Source organism: Cyrtonyx montezumae, unplaced genomic scaffold, assembly GCF_038088225.1.
Source record: "Cyrtonyx montezumae isolate F1298 unplaced genomic scaffold, pur_monq_1.0 scaffold_6, whole genome shotgun sequence".
NCBI classification, from domain to species: domain Eukaryota; kingdom Metazoa; phylum Chordata; class Aves; order Galliformes; family Odontophoridae; genus Cyrtonyx; species Cyrtonyx montezumae.
The window spans coordinates 14,027,514-14,039,853 of record NW_027072067.1 but is presented as its reverse complement, the minus strand read 5'-3'; the positions used below and the strand labels follow the sequence as shown (position 1 = coordinate 14,039,853).

At 46.8% G+C, this 12,340-nt stretch overlaps 1 protein-coding gene across 1 annotated transcript in view; it reads left to right on the top strand.

The window, feature by feature from the left end:
• LRIG1 (leucine rich repeats and immunoglobulin like domains 1) overlaps positions 1-12,340 on the top strand; it is a 76,032-nt gene that overhangs the window by 36,268 nt on the left and 27,424 nt on the right.

Sequence of the window (12,340 nt, the reverse complement as noted above, 5' to 3'; positions counted from 1 at the left end):
AGCCTGGGTGAGTGTGAGTGCATCCTGGAGAGCCTCGGGGATGGCTGCACAGGATGGTAGGAGGATCCTCATCCCCTGCTTTGGTCCCAAGGTGGCAAGGCTTGATTCAATTGGCAGCCAGTGATGTGGACACACCAGCACAAGGTGCTCTGCAGCTGTGGGGCTCGGAGGAGAGCATGCTAACCAGACCTCCAGAGCAAGTGTGGTAAGGGAGCACTCCAGGCCACATCCTTAGCTGGTGAGGATTTAAGGAAGTTAACAGATTAAACACTTAAAAGTAACTTTCGTTTCTTTCACTGTAAGTCTTTTAAGCTCCCAGCCATTGAGGAACAAAAGGGATAGTGACCCACGGCAGTCTGCAGTATATTAGCAACAGCTAGAGCTGTTAGAGATGCGATGGCCCCGTGATCTTGCTGTGAATAAGCACAGATAACAAGGAAGTCAGAACAAGGATTTTTTTGAAGCAAAAGAGCGTGAAATAGGATTAGCTGATTCACAGAGGATGTGGCACTCTGTGCGTGTTTACTGGGGAAAGCGAAATCAATAGGACCACTCTGCTGCCAAACTGAGCATAAAAGTCCCTTGAAGAAAATCAATCTTCTTTACAGGGTCATTAATGTAAAGATCAATTCACATTAAACTGTAATTAAACAGAGAGGGCTAATAGGAGGAAGGGTAGGTGATCTACTGTGCCATAGGCAAAATACATCATGTAAAATTTGTAAACTAAATACAAGGAGAACTGGGGACTGGGAGTGAAAGGGAATGTGCAAGATCTCTACGAAGGGACTGATGAGCTCAGGTGCCCTCTGGAGCAGCACCATAGTGAAGGAGGGCACTGCACTGTGTTACATCGGGGTGTCAGAGGGGTTGAGAGGGGTCAGAGACTGCAGCCAGTAATTCTGTATCAGGAGTGGTGTTTCCATTTGAACTGTGTGTAGTTCTTGAGATTTTTTCTTTTTCTTCAGGAGTGTCGGGAATTTCACTGTACTCCTGGTTAAAATCAGTTGTTAACGTGGATCCTGTATGTCTAACTTCAGCTTTAACTTTCATTGCTTGTTGTCAGACTATTAGTTGACTGGTCTGGGAGATCGCTGCCCTGGCAGAACTGGGATTGTTTGGTTGATGCCCTTCTGAAACTGTTGCCTTGTGCTTTCGTAAGAGAATACTTTGGGAAGTAACTGTTACTACAGTGCAATCTGCACTGCTTCTCTGCTGTTACCCAACCAGGTTTGCAAAGCGTCTTTGTGAAGACCTTTGCGGTCCATGAGACTTCTTGAGCTGCAGTGGTGCTTTTATCCAAGACAAACGTGTTCTGCTTAAACTGTGATAGCAGTCACTGCATTCTGTTGGACGGAGCCAAAAAGTATCTAGCCAGTGTGCCCTCATTTCCATGAGCTTTTGACTGGGAGCTGAGGTGATGATGTGTGACTCTAGTTCTTTTATTTTCAAATTAAGATGGTGAAGACTTGGTTGAATATCAGGAGAACTGCTGCTTTGCTTTTATTCCTGGCTGTGTGGTAGCTGCTCTGGGATCCTGAGAGGAAAAAAAACAACATGAAATTGCCACAGTGGTACTGTTAACAGTGTGCAACTCAAGTCTGAGCTGAGCTGGTCCGTACACAAAATGTGAGTTCAGCTGCACGTTCCTGACTAGATCAGAGTGTAAGCTTCTGTGTAAGTGATGCTGAAAGCTGACAGGTTCAGTCTTAAAGAAATTGGGGCTGAAGTGAACACACCAGGCTGGCTGTAGCCTCAGAGGGTTGTTGTGGCGTGAGATCCCGCTGTACTAATTGCTGCACAAGCAAGCAGTTTTATACTCCTAAGCACAAAATGCAGATGGCTCACAAGCAGTCATGTGAGGGATTGGTTGAAGACATCAGACTCTGCCTGAGTGCAGGACTTCTCTGGCAGCTCAGCAAGCCAACTGCCTGTGCTCATGCATGGGACTTGCACAAAGAGGGCTTTCCCTGGTGAGCAAGGCAAAGTGGTGTGTGCAGATGTAGATCCATCAGCATGAGCAGATTTACCATCTGTCGTGCTTCAGTTCTCACTTGAGTCTGCAGGGACCAGTTCTCCAGTGTTTATTTAGGCAATTCTTCTCATGGGTTGGAGGGAGACTTCTTCCCAAGAAGTCTGCGCTGCAGGCTGTGCTACTCTGCTTCTATTTTTGAATATGAATATATTGATGTGGTAAGGTGACTAGAAGGAATGCTGACAGCCAGGATGTTCAGTGTGCAAGCAACGTGCAGGCATAAGATATTCTTATGCTCACCTCTTGTGTTTGCTTTGCTCGGAGTTCGTGCCAAGGCTCTCGTGTGTAAAGTCTGCTTGTTTTTGGGGCCAAAGACTGCAAGAGCCTTTCCCAATGGAGGAAATTCTCATTAATCAAATGTTCCCATGCACCAGGAGAGACCCTGTTTTGACATCTCGTTTGGGCTGTTGGAACTGTTTGCATGTCCTCTTCAAGCTTTCAGATATAGTGTGAGTGCATAGAATCAGCAGAGGATCCAAGGCTATTCCAGGGAAGTGAGTAATCATTTCTTCCAGGAAAGGCATAGAAATTAAGCACTTGGTCCTCAGGCTCAACAAAAGAGTGTCAGGAAGCAATCTGGGCACACACAGAGCAATGTACAAAGCAACCAGAGGGAGAAGATAGTGAAAGTCGGTAGCAGCTCCTGGAATACGTTACCCCTTGAGTTTACTTTACTGTATCTTTATTAGTGAGTGTAACTCTTTGCGTGCAGCCAAGGCAATGTCTTCTGCAGAGAGGAAATTGCTGTGAGCTCGGTTTGGTCTGCTCTGATGTCTGTGTGCTGCTTGCCTGGCTGTGCTAGCTGAGTGCTCCTTCTGGAGGAAGGAGCAGACCCAAGCAGTAACCTGTATTAACTCAAGATTCAGAGTTGAAATACTGGACCAATATCTTTCCTGTATGTGTGGTGTTCCACATATTCATGACAATCAAAGTCCAAGTAAGTTTGGGTGGTCCTGCTTCCTCGTGGCCAAAGAGTGAGCATCGCCCTAGAGCTGATGGATCTCGGGAGCATCAAGCATCTTCAGGTGTTGTCTGAGGGCAGGTGCGTGTCATGCACAATGCATAACGTGATTTCTTCTGTCCCTCTGCAGATCAAGCTTAGATTAGTTGTTAAGGTTATTTGTGACCATGATCTTTTGTTAAGGTCACTATGAAAAATAGCCTCATATTTGAACCTTAGAATAGCCCAAACTTGCTACTATTAATACCTGTGGTAGATAGGCTGTCTCGTTTAACAGCATATGGCAAATAAAGCACATGCCTCCAGGGGCAATTCCTTTGTTAGTCTTCACAGGCTGAACAGATTTCAATCACAAATAACTTGCTGAGATGAGAGTTTTTTAGCATATTGAACTTTTCTGCCCGAAAAAAGTAATGGTACTTACTGAAAAGTAATAGTAGGGGTCAAACTGTGATTAACTGTTATTATTTGATTAAAGTCTGGTGCCGTGAGTGCTTTCAAAATCCATTTTGATTACCTTTGAGTGTCCTGGAAGGCTCCAGAACAGGCAGTGTCCGTTTGCGTATAACAAGGCTCCAACTATTTCAGCAAAGGTGTTAAAAATGAACGTGGTTCAAAGCTCAGTGAGTAAAGCATCAGTTTTGCCATTTACCTTCTGCTCCGTGCGATGCTTAGCACTTCCCTCATTGCTTCCACTGGCACCATCAGGAACAGTGTGTAATTCAGAGCAAAGAAACGCTTGGGTAAACAGCATTCACTGAAATGTGGACCTGCCACGTCTAGATTGGAAAAGATTAGCAAAGAACCTCTAGAAAGCTGATTTTTAGCTGAATAAAAGCTGGTTACATGTTGGGTTTTATGGTGTTACAGACCTATATTAAATTCCCCAAATAATTGCAGAGATGGACAATACAGACTATGTTAAAAAGTTATGATCTAAGCGTTGTAAAAACAGTCCTGCTGGTGGTAGGCAAAGAGGTTAAGGTAGATGGGGAAATGATCAATTGTACCTTTAGATGAAATGGTTTCCTAAGGAGCCCTCTTCCCTGCCCAGTGAGTATAGTTATTAATATTATATAACAATTAATATGAGATATTAATTGGGTGTGTTTGGGTGAGTACGTGTTCTGCCTGTCAAACCAATGTCCAATTGCACGTTGGGGAGAACAGCAAAATCAAATGGAAAAGGGCACAGGAGTGCGGGGCAACAGGTGGTTGTTTTAGTGGTCAGAGTTCTGAGAAGTTGGGGAGAGGAAAAGAGATGAGTTGGTGGCAACAGAAAGACTGTCTAAGTGGCTTATTGTCTTCAGATAGAAAATACCTTCTTCTCCCATCTTGTCTGTACTTCAGGTCATACTGCATGAAGGCAGTTGCTGGGTGGGAAGGAGGGAAGGGGGTCTGGTTGGTAACAACTCCAGGGAAAAGGGTCCGGACTTCCTCTAGGTTTTTAGGAGCCCTAAAAAAGGATCAGCCTTTAGTGGTCACACTGAAGTTCTTTGCCCAGATTTTGTTCTTGGGACAGCTTTCTTCCTTCTCAGAATGTGAGAAACTGAGGAACTAAACAGTCCTTTTAAAGAGCTTTGAAGAACTTACTAAGTGCTGACAGATGCTTTTGACTTTGACCAGTGATTTGACATCAGCTCTGGGGAAGCTTGAACAGATAGTATTTTAGATCAGCCTGGGTTAGCACCATGGCAGATCTTATCTTCTGTTCTCTGCATCTTGAGACATTGTTGTGCAGTTTCCTGAAGCCATCTTTGACAAGCTTTATTAATAACAAAGTGCCTAGACTCTTTAAGAAGAGCTATTTTTGCTCTGAACTTGACCACTGCTTTTCCAAATAGGACCTATTCCTTCTTGTGGGCTGAACAGTCTCAGCTGAGTACAGCTCCCCAGCACAGCCTGCCCAGGGGCTATCCGTGCTCTGGTGACCTTGCTGACAAGAGAGATAAACCCTTTCAACAGAGCACAAGTGTGTGTCATGTTGGATCCGACTAACCAGCCGACCTATCTACATCTCCCAAGTGCTAACAGGAGTTCGCCTGCTCCATTAAAAGCACTTGTTTCTTTAACTGCTGCCTTCTCTCGGGGTCTGCTGCAAGTGCTATTAGACTCTGAGAGTTTCATGGGCTGAGCTGTAAACAGATACTCAGGTGTACTGTCCTGTATTTACCTGCCTCAGTGTCAGGGTTATAGAACTGTGCTTCTGCCAGAGATGGGAAAGGCTTGTGACATATTCTGGTGATGTTCAGGCACACACAGTGCGTGTTATCAAGAAGTCTGCTTGTAATTACAGTTTGGATTAATGTCCCAGCACCACGGGCAGAATCATTACATTTGGTTTGCACTTAAATTGCTTTTCCACTTGTGTATTTTTCCCTCCTCACTCCTGTGGAGAGACAAAAGCAAAACAAAGCCACCCACAAAACACATGCACTCGCTACGCTGTGGTGGATCTTCTTTACTTTGATCATGTATTACACAAAGAGAAACTAAAATCAGCATCAGGATTTAAGGATAAAAGTGCTTACACGCCTTGTGATCCTGGACCCTATTGGCTTTCACATGGAAATGCTAACCATGTTAATTAGAAGCACAAAACTTGCTTGCAGTGACAATGAAAAGAGGGTGCTGCCTGCTTGGGAGTGGGACAGCTGTGGCTGCAGCTCTGGGTGACTTATGTTGGCATCAGGACTTGTTGTGATTCTCCCCTTCCTCATCACAAATCCCCTTCATCTTTGAGGCAGCAGCCCTGCTGCTGGGTGCCCTACAAGTGAGATGGAGAGGAGGACCTCAACAGAGCAGCAGATTTGGTGAGGTGGATGCGGGGCTTTCTTATGCGTTTAATTTCTGATAGAAAATTGAATTTGGCTGCTACGTGTCAGCAGTGAGAAAAAAAGCCCTTGAGGTAAAAATGCATGAGGAGAAGCCACAGTTGGAGTAAGAGATTAGCAGACCAAAGACATAAGATGTATAGCATAAAAAAACTGACCTGACTGTCATCCTCTAGCAACTGCAACTGAATGACCCCTTTCAAATGCTGATTGAGCCCCTTCAAAGAGGCTGTGCTACACCCATGACCCCATCCAGATTGGCAGTGCAGAGCTGTGTGTTTTCTGGCAATCTGTTTTGAGGACTTCCTTATATGACTCTCTTCCTTCTGTTCCCATAGGACAGTTCTGTTCCTTAGAGTTGTGCACTCAGCAGAGCCTCTCCTCTCCTTTTCAGCCTTTCTTAGTGCTTGCCCCAGCCAGAAGTCAGGGGATATGAGAAGACGGAGAATGATGAGTGGAAGAGTGCAGCGAGAGCTTGAGGAAGGGTTTAAAGACTCGCACAGCTGTGAGTTTTCACAAACTGCTCATTTCCAAACAATGCCCAGTGGTTCAGAGATGTTTGCCCTCCGTTGTGCCAGGCCAAGCTGCAGTGTATGCTGAGCAGCCCCTGTGCCAACCTTGGAGAGTGCATCATCCTTTAGATGCACGTACACAGTGACTCTGCAGATCGATCCCAAGGTGTTTTGAGGGGAAGCTATGCTCAGGGAGGAAAGGTTGTGCTGTAGTACTGAGTTCATAAAAAGTCAGGAAAGCTCCTTACAGAGGGGTTATAATGGACTATGAAAGATGCTTTACTTGGCATTTTAAGGGATTTGTTGTCTTTGTGAACACAGCATTTAGAAAGCTTCTCTGGAAGAGTTCGTATTATCTTCACACTGCATCAGGTATAACCAGAAGAGAGCAGAAAGACTCCAGTGGTTTGGGAGCCACCCTGTTTGCTGATGGGGGGACTGTGCCCATAACAGGGACTGTCTTGTCTTCACAAATCTTAATTTGCTTTGATGTCATAGCTGGTTGTGTAATCTGATGAGTAGATAAGGCAGCCTCTGTTTTAAAGATGACTGACTTCTCGTCCTGCCTGTCCTACACATTTTACTCTGCTAAGGAACTCAATGCTGGAAGCTCAGGAAGTCGTGTATTGCAGAAAGTGTCCAAAATCATATGGTGGCAAGTCAAAAAAAAAAAAAAAAAGTCCGGTGAGAGTCAGTGCAGATCAAGGAGGTAGAAAGTTTCTTTAAAATTGCATTGCTTACCTCAGCGAGTCTGACACACTGAGGATGCTCTGAGCCTGTACTGAGCCTGTCAGGATGGGAGGCAGATGAGTTTGGTGCTGTGGGCAGCCACAAAGTAGCCTTTAATGGAGTGAGAAGTTAGCCCTTGGAGTCACACTGGTCTCACATGAATACTCCTGTTGAGTGCAGTGAAACTATTAGTGTGAGCAACGGTTTGCTTGTGGGAGTAAAGAGTTCAGAGCCCAGGCCTTGGTAACGTTACTGGCTGCTGCTCCTGGATACAAGGGGCTGAATAAGCAAATCCCAACTCCCAGCCTGCTGACTGCCTCTGAGCACCCATGACCTGCAGGAGAAGTGCAGGCTTACTTTTTCATTAAAGGATGCAAGTCAAAGCATTGGTTTTGAACCCCACGTGTGTCTGGGCCCTTGTATAGCTATGGGTGCTTTTCTTGGTGGCTGTTCATCCTAAAACACCAACACATGCCGAGAGCATTGCTCTGCCTTACAAAGGCCTCGTTCTGAAGGGAGAGGGAAGATCCTGACATCCAGACAGAGCATGTGAGGCTTTAAGAGGTCAGGATACCTGTAGAAGTTGTGCTGTTTTCCCCCTCTTTTTGTGGCTGCTTGGCCTGCTGCTGCTCTGCTCTTGTGCAGGCAGCCAGCACCTGAACAAACAGAGCTGGATCTGCAGCAGCCTGGGGCCCTGCCAGGATTCCTCAGGGAAGGAGTGATTCAGAGCATCTGAGAAAAGTGGGGGCTGCTGCAGGCATCCTTGCTTCCTGCCCCAAGAATAACCCATGCGGTGCTACGTTGAGAAGAAAGCAGGGCTGCTCCTTAAGCAAATACAGCATCTGTTAGGCTGGGTAGAAACGTGCATTCTTGTAACAGAACCAAATCCCGAGCCTCGCAGATGATGCTGGCAGGGCCAAGAGGACAGTGTGATGTCAGACAGCCTCTAGGAGCAGCAGGGAAGCTGATGCACTGTGGGCAGTTCAGACTTGCAGGGGAAGGTCTTGTGCACAGATTTCCAGCTTGCCTCCTGCGTGTTCCTTCTGTGCTCGGTTGCAAGGGAGATTTTTCACAAGTTCTGGTGTGGCAAAGGGACTTCTGTGGAATAAAAGATTCACAGAAAATACAACTGTTTTTTTTAGGAGTAAAATGCAAGAAGTTTTGCACTGATAAACTGTAGAAAATTTGAGTCAAAACTGGTGTCCAGGTCACAACAACATTCCCCTCTTCTTGTTCCATAATAAGAGTCACTTGGGCAGATATTCAGTTATGGATTGTAATGCTTTCCTTTCAGTCTTTTGGCGTGTAGTGAATGATGGGGTAAAATCAGATAGCAGATCATTTAAGGTGTTAAGAAATCCATAGCTTAAATCTTTATCGTTTCCATGAGTGTCAGTGTGAGCAGGTAACTCCAGGCCTGGGGTAGTCACGGTGTGTGTGATCCATCTCGTCTTACTGAGGCTTTGATCTCCCTTCTGGCTGTGCCCTGACTCTGAGCCCAGCACGTCCTGCAGTAGCACACCTGTACCTTTCTGGCTTCACCACTGGTTTGTTCTTCAGAGCTTTCCCCGTATGGAAGTGTTAAGCAAACCCTGGGCTCCTCAACCTCATGTTTTCAGTCTTGTGATCTCTCTCATGTGCTGACTTTGAAAATGTGCTCACATATTAATAGAGCCCTACCCGAGGTGCGGAGCCCCTTTTGAAGCTTGGTTTTATTTTTGATGCCTATAACAGGTGTCGGTTTTAATAGGTTTGCTGTATTAAGGCTTTCTTTTTTTCAGCAAGCCCCGCCAGCCCTGTAAGCTGACACTGCACGAAGGCCAGGCATGTGCCTTCTCCCTGCCTCCAGCATCGCTTCACACCACGCATTTGTGCTGCAGCCTTAAGTCAAGCTTAGTCTAAAGCAGGAGGCTTTGTGCCGACTGTATTTCGGTCGGTCAGAGCAGAGCTGCTCACACATTCCCACCTGAAGGGCTGCTTGCTTTGATTTTCTGCTGTCAGCTTTCTAATGGGCAGCTGCTGAGTGGAAGTAAGCGTGGCTGCGACAACAAAGGACCGTGTTTGCACTGCTCCCTGCATCGATTTCACAGGAGTAGTTTGAAGCCACAGCCTAAATTAAACTGATGGGTGTACTCCAAAGGACGGGCTTGCTGTGAGGAGGAAGGTAAATTCTTCTCCTATTAGGTCGAGTGGAAAATGTTTCACAGCCTGTTTATCAAATAAATATTCACAAAGACACTCCGAACTCGGAAACCCACAGGGATTAAAGTGTAACCGTACCTCTCAAATACAAGCTGGGATTCCTGGAAACGCTGTGAGCTTTTGACTTCGTGCCACCTGTTGTTTTCCTGCTGCCCCCTTCGGCTCCCTCCTGACTTAGAGCAAACCCAAACATGCTTTACTGTGCTGGACCACTCGGCTTGTTTTTGTGCCTCGGAGCAGCCTGAAGAAGCACAGAGCAATTGTTTGCTTCCCGACACACTCCATGTGGGCTCAGTTCAGCAGAGGGCTGGCTGAGCTTGGTCCAAGTCTCCTGTAATCCCAAGGGCTCTATTGGAGAGCTCTGCAGGGGTGCTGCAGGGTGAGTGCTGCTGCCTGAAGGGTTGGTGCCCCCTGCACTCACCTCTCTGTCTGCAGCTGCAACTAGAGCTGCATGCAGTGCTAAAGCCGTCCAGCGCTGTCTGTAAGTTACCTTCATACAGCACCGACATCTGCTTCAGCTGCAAATGGGATGTCTCCAGGGGTGAGGGTGGATACAAAGGTGGGGAATTTGACCGTTATTGGACCTGCCCTCGTCTGTGAGCAAACCCAGATGGGCTCCTCAGTCCCTAGCATTTATTCTTCACTTGAGCTACTTTTACTCCAGGTCCTTTCTCAGTCAGGGCAGCGTGCAGCATCTTAGCCTGCCAGTGCTTTCCTGTACAGATGGATAACCCAGTGGCAGAGAGGGGTTAAGCGACTTGTCCAAGGCAGATGAGTCAGTGCCAGAGCTTCGAATAGAAACTAAGAGCCTTGGCTCCCAGTCCTGGCTCTCATTGCTCAATCTCTCTTTGAAGCCTTGTCATCTTACGCTCTGAAGCTAATGCTGGCCGAAGAGAAGCAGTGAAATTTGTTTCCAGGCTGTGATACCTAAGGAGAAAAGAGTGGGGAGAGGAAAAGACACCTGGAGGCAAATTGGATGTGGAAGCAGCAGTAATTTGTGCTTTAAAGCCTGGTTCAGCAATAGGTACTAAAATCTGATCTGCCACCTTTGAAGCCATGGAAGTGTAAACTTAGGAGCCAGTCGGTACAGACCTAGCCCTTTTCCAGTCGGTGCTAAAGGAGAGAGGCAATCTTAGCTTTGTTACTTGTCTTTTTTTCCTATAAAATACCCTCACAGCGGGATTGGGAACAAGGGAAGTCAAACTGAAAGGAACCAAGTAGCGACAGGAAGGGTTAAATCACATTTTAGCTCTTCCTGAAAGAACAGAGAAATGTAATCAAGCTAGTAAAAGGTTTGGCCGATGTCGCATTCGTATCACATGCTCTGTATAGGAGAAGTCAGTGGGGCTGGTTTTGTTTGAAGAGAGTGCAGTGCTTTGCAGCAAACTGTCTGACATTCCCCAGCTGGGGCTGGCTGGGATGCTGCCTGGAGCTGAGCATTCCGTTTGGAGCCAGCCCATGTTGGGAGGAGATGGAGAGAGGCAGAGAAATGAAGGCTGGTTTGTTCCTGTGTGAAATAACGCATCCATCTCATGTGCCAGCTGTAGCACGAGAAAAGCAAGATGCAAACGGACAGAAGGCACCTGGAAACTGCAAACATGGCTCAATTAATGCAGCTCTTTTCTGCCCTTTTCTTCCTTTCTGAAACTCTGTCCTTCGGGAAGGGCTGGGAGCTCTGGCAGGCAGGCTGGATATATGTTGAGTAACTAAAACACAGAAATATTAATACTCCAAAAAAATAACATTGGCTTCTGAAGAGCATTTCGTGTCCAAACTCACTCAGTGCTCTCACTCCCTTACAGACTTAGCTGCCCTGCGCAGGAATTGTCAGGTAATTTATAGATTCTTCATGTTCATTTGTACAAGCCTTCATTTCCTGTTAATTTACAGCCAGATTCAACTCAGCCATCGCAGCCCAGATGAGATCAGAGTTGAACTCGCAGCCACTGCTTCAGCAGAACTGCAGAGAACATGCTCGGGGTTTGCTCTCACTTCGGTCTGTGCTGAGGTGCTTCCCTGAACCAGGTCACACACACGTTTATTGCGTTCACTTATTTTGGGTAGGAAGAAAGACTGACATTTTTAACTTGCCCGCTTTGTATATTGAGGCCTCACAATGTAAACCAGTCCTGATGGAAATCCCCCTTAGCCACGCATTTGCTTTATGGAGGTCACAGAAGGGTGTCTCTAGTGAGTTTTCCTGGATTTTAGTCGTACTATTCACAGATTCACTGGAGCTCTGTTGCGCTGTGCTGTGGATGTGAAAATTCAGTCCTTCCTCACCGTAAAGGAATACGGTCGTTTGGATAGCAGCCACATCATTGCCTTTTCTACAGCTGGTGTGCCCGTAACCCACGCACTAACCAGATTGGGAACATAAGTTATGACTTCTCTTTGATTTTTCCCGGGGCCTTTTTGCACCATATTAGCAGAGCATTGCTATAGCGGCGTAAAATTTGTCCTTAATGACTTGTGAGCCTGCACTGCATTAACTAAGGGGCATTTCGACCTTTTAATGAAAGCAGTGTTTCTGGGGAGCAGGTCCCTTGCCGTGTGCTGTATTTCCTTCTGGGGGAGGAGGCTCTCAGCGAGAGGCTTGTCCTGGCACCTGGGACAGCCTGAGCAGGGCTGAGCCGGGAGGAGAGCGGCTCCCCAGTGCCTCGAGGGCTCTGCCAGATTCACAGGGTGGATTGCAGGGAGCTGATGCTTTGCCAGGAGAGCTGGGGCATCCTGCTTTGCGTTCAGGAGTGCATTGGCCATGCAGCAGGTAGGCAGCCCGACCGAGCCACGGTGCTTCGCAGAACCCACTCTGCTCTCTCTTATTATTCAGCACGTTCTCAAGTGTCTGGTGAGCGCCTCTGGAGTGCCTCGCTCTCAGCCTTGCCAGGAATATCAATGACTGGTCTAAATTCCCACCAGGCATGCGCTCTGCTTCTTGTGACTAATGCACCGTGTATTTTTTTATTTTATTTTTCTAATTGCTTACTGTTCTCTCCACTGATTTAGGCCAGAAAGGAACCGGAGGAAAGGACGGGGGATTTTTGCTAGGCCTCGTTGAGCCCAGATG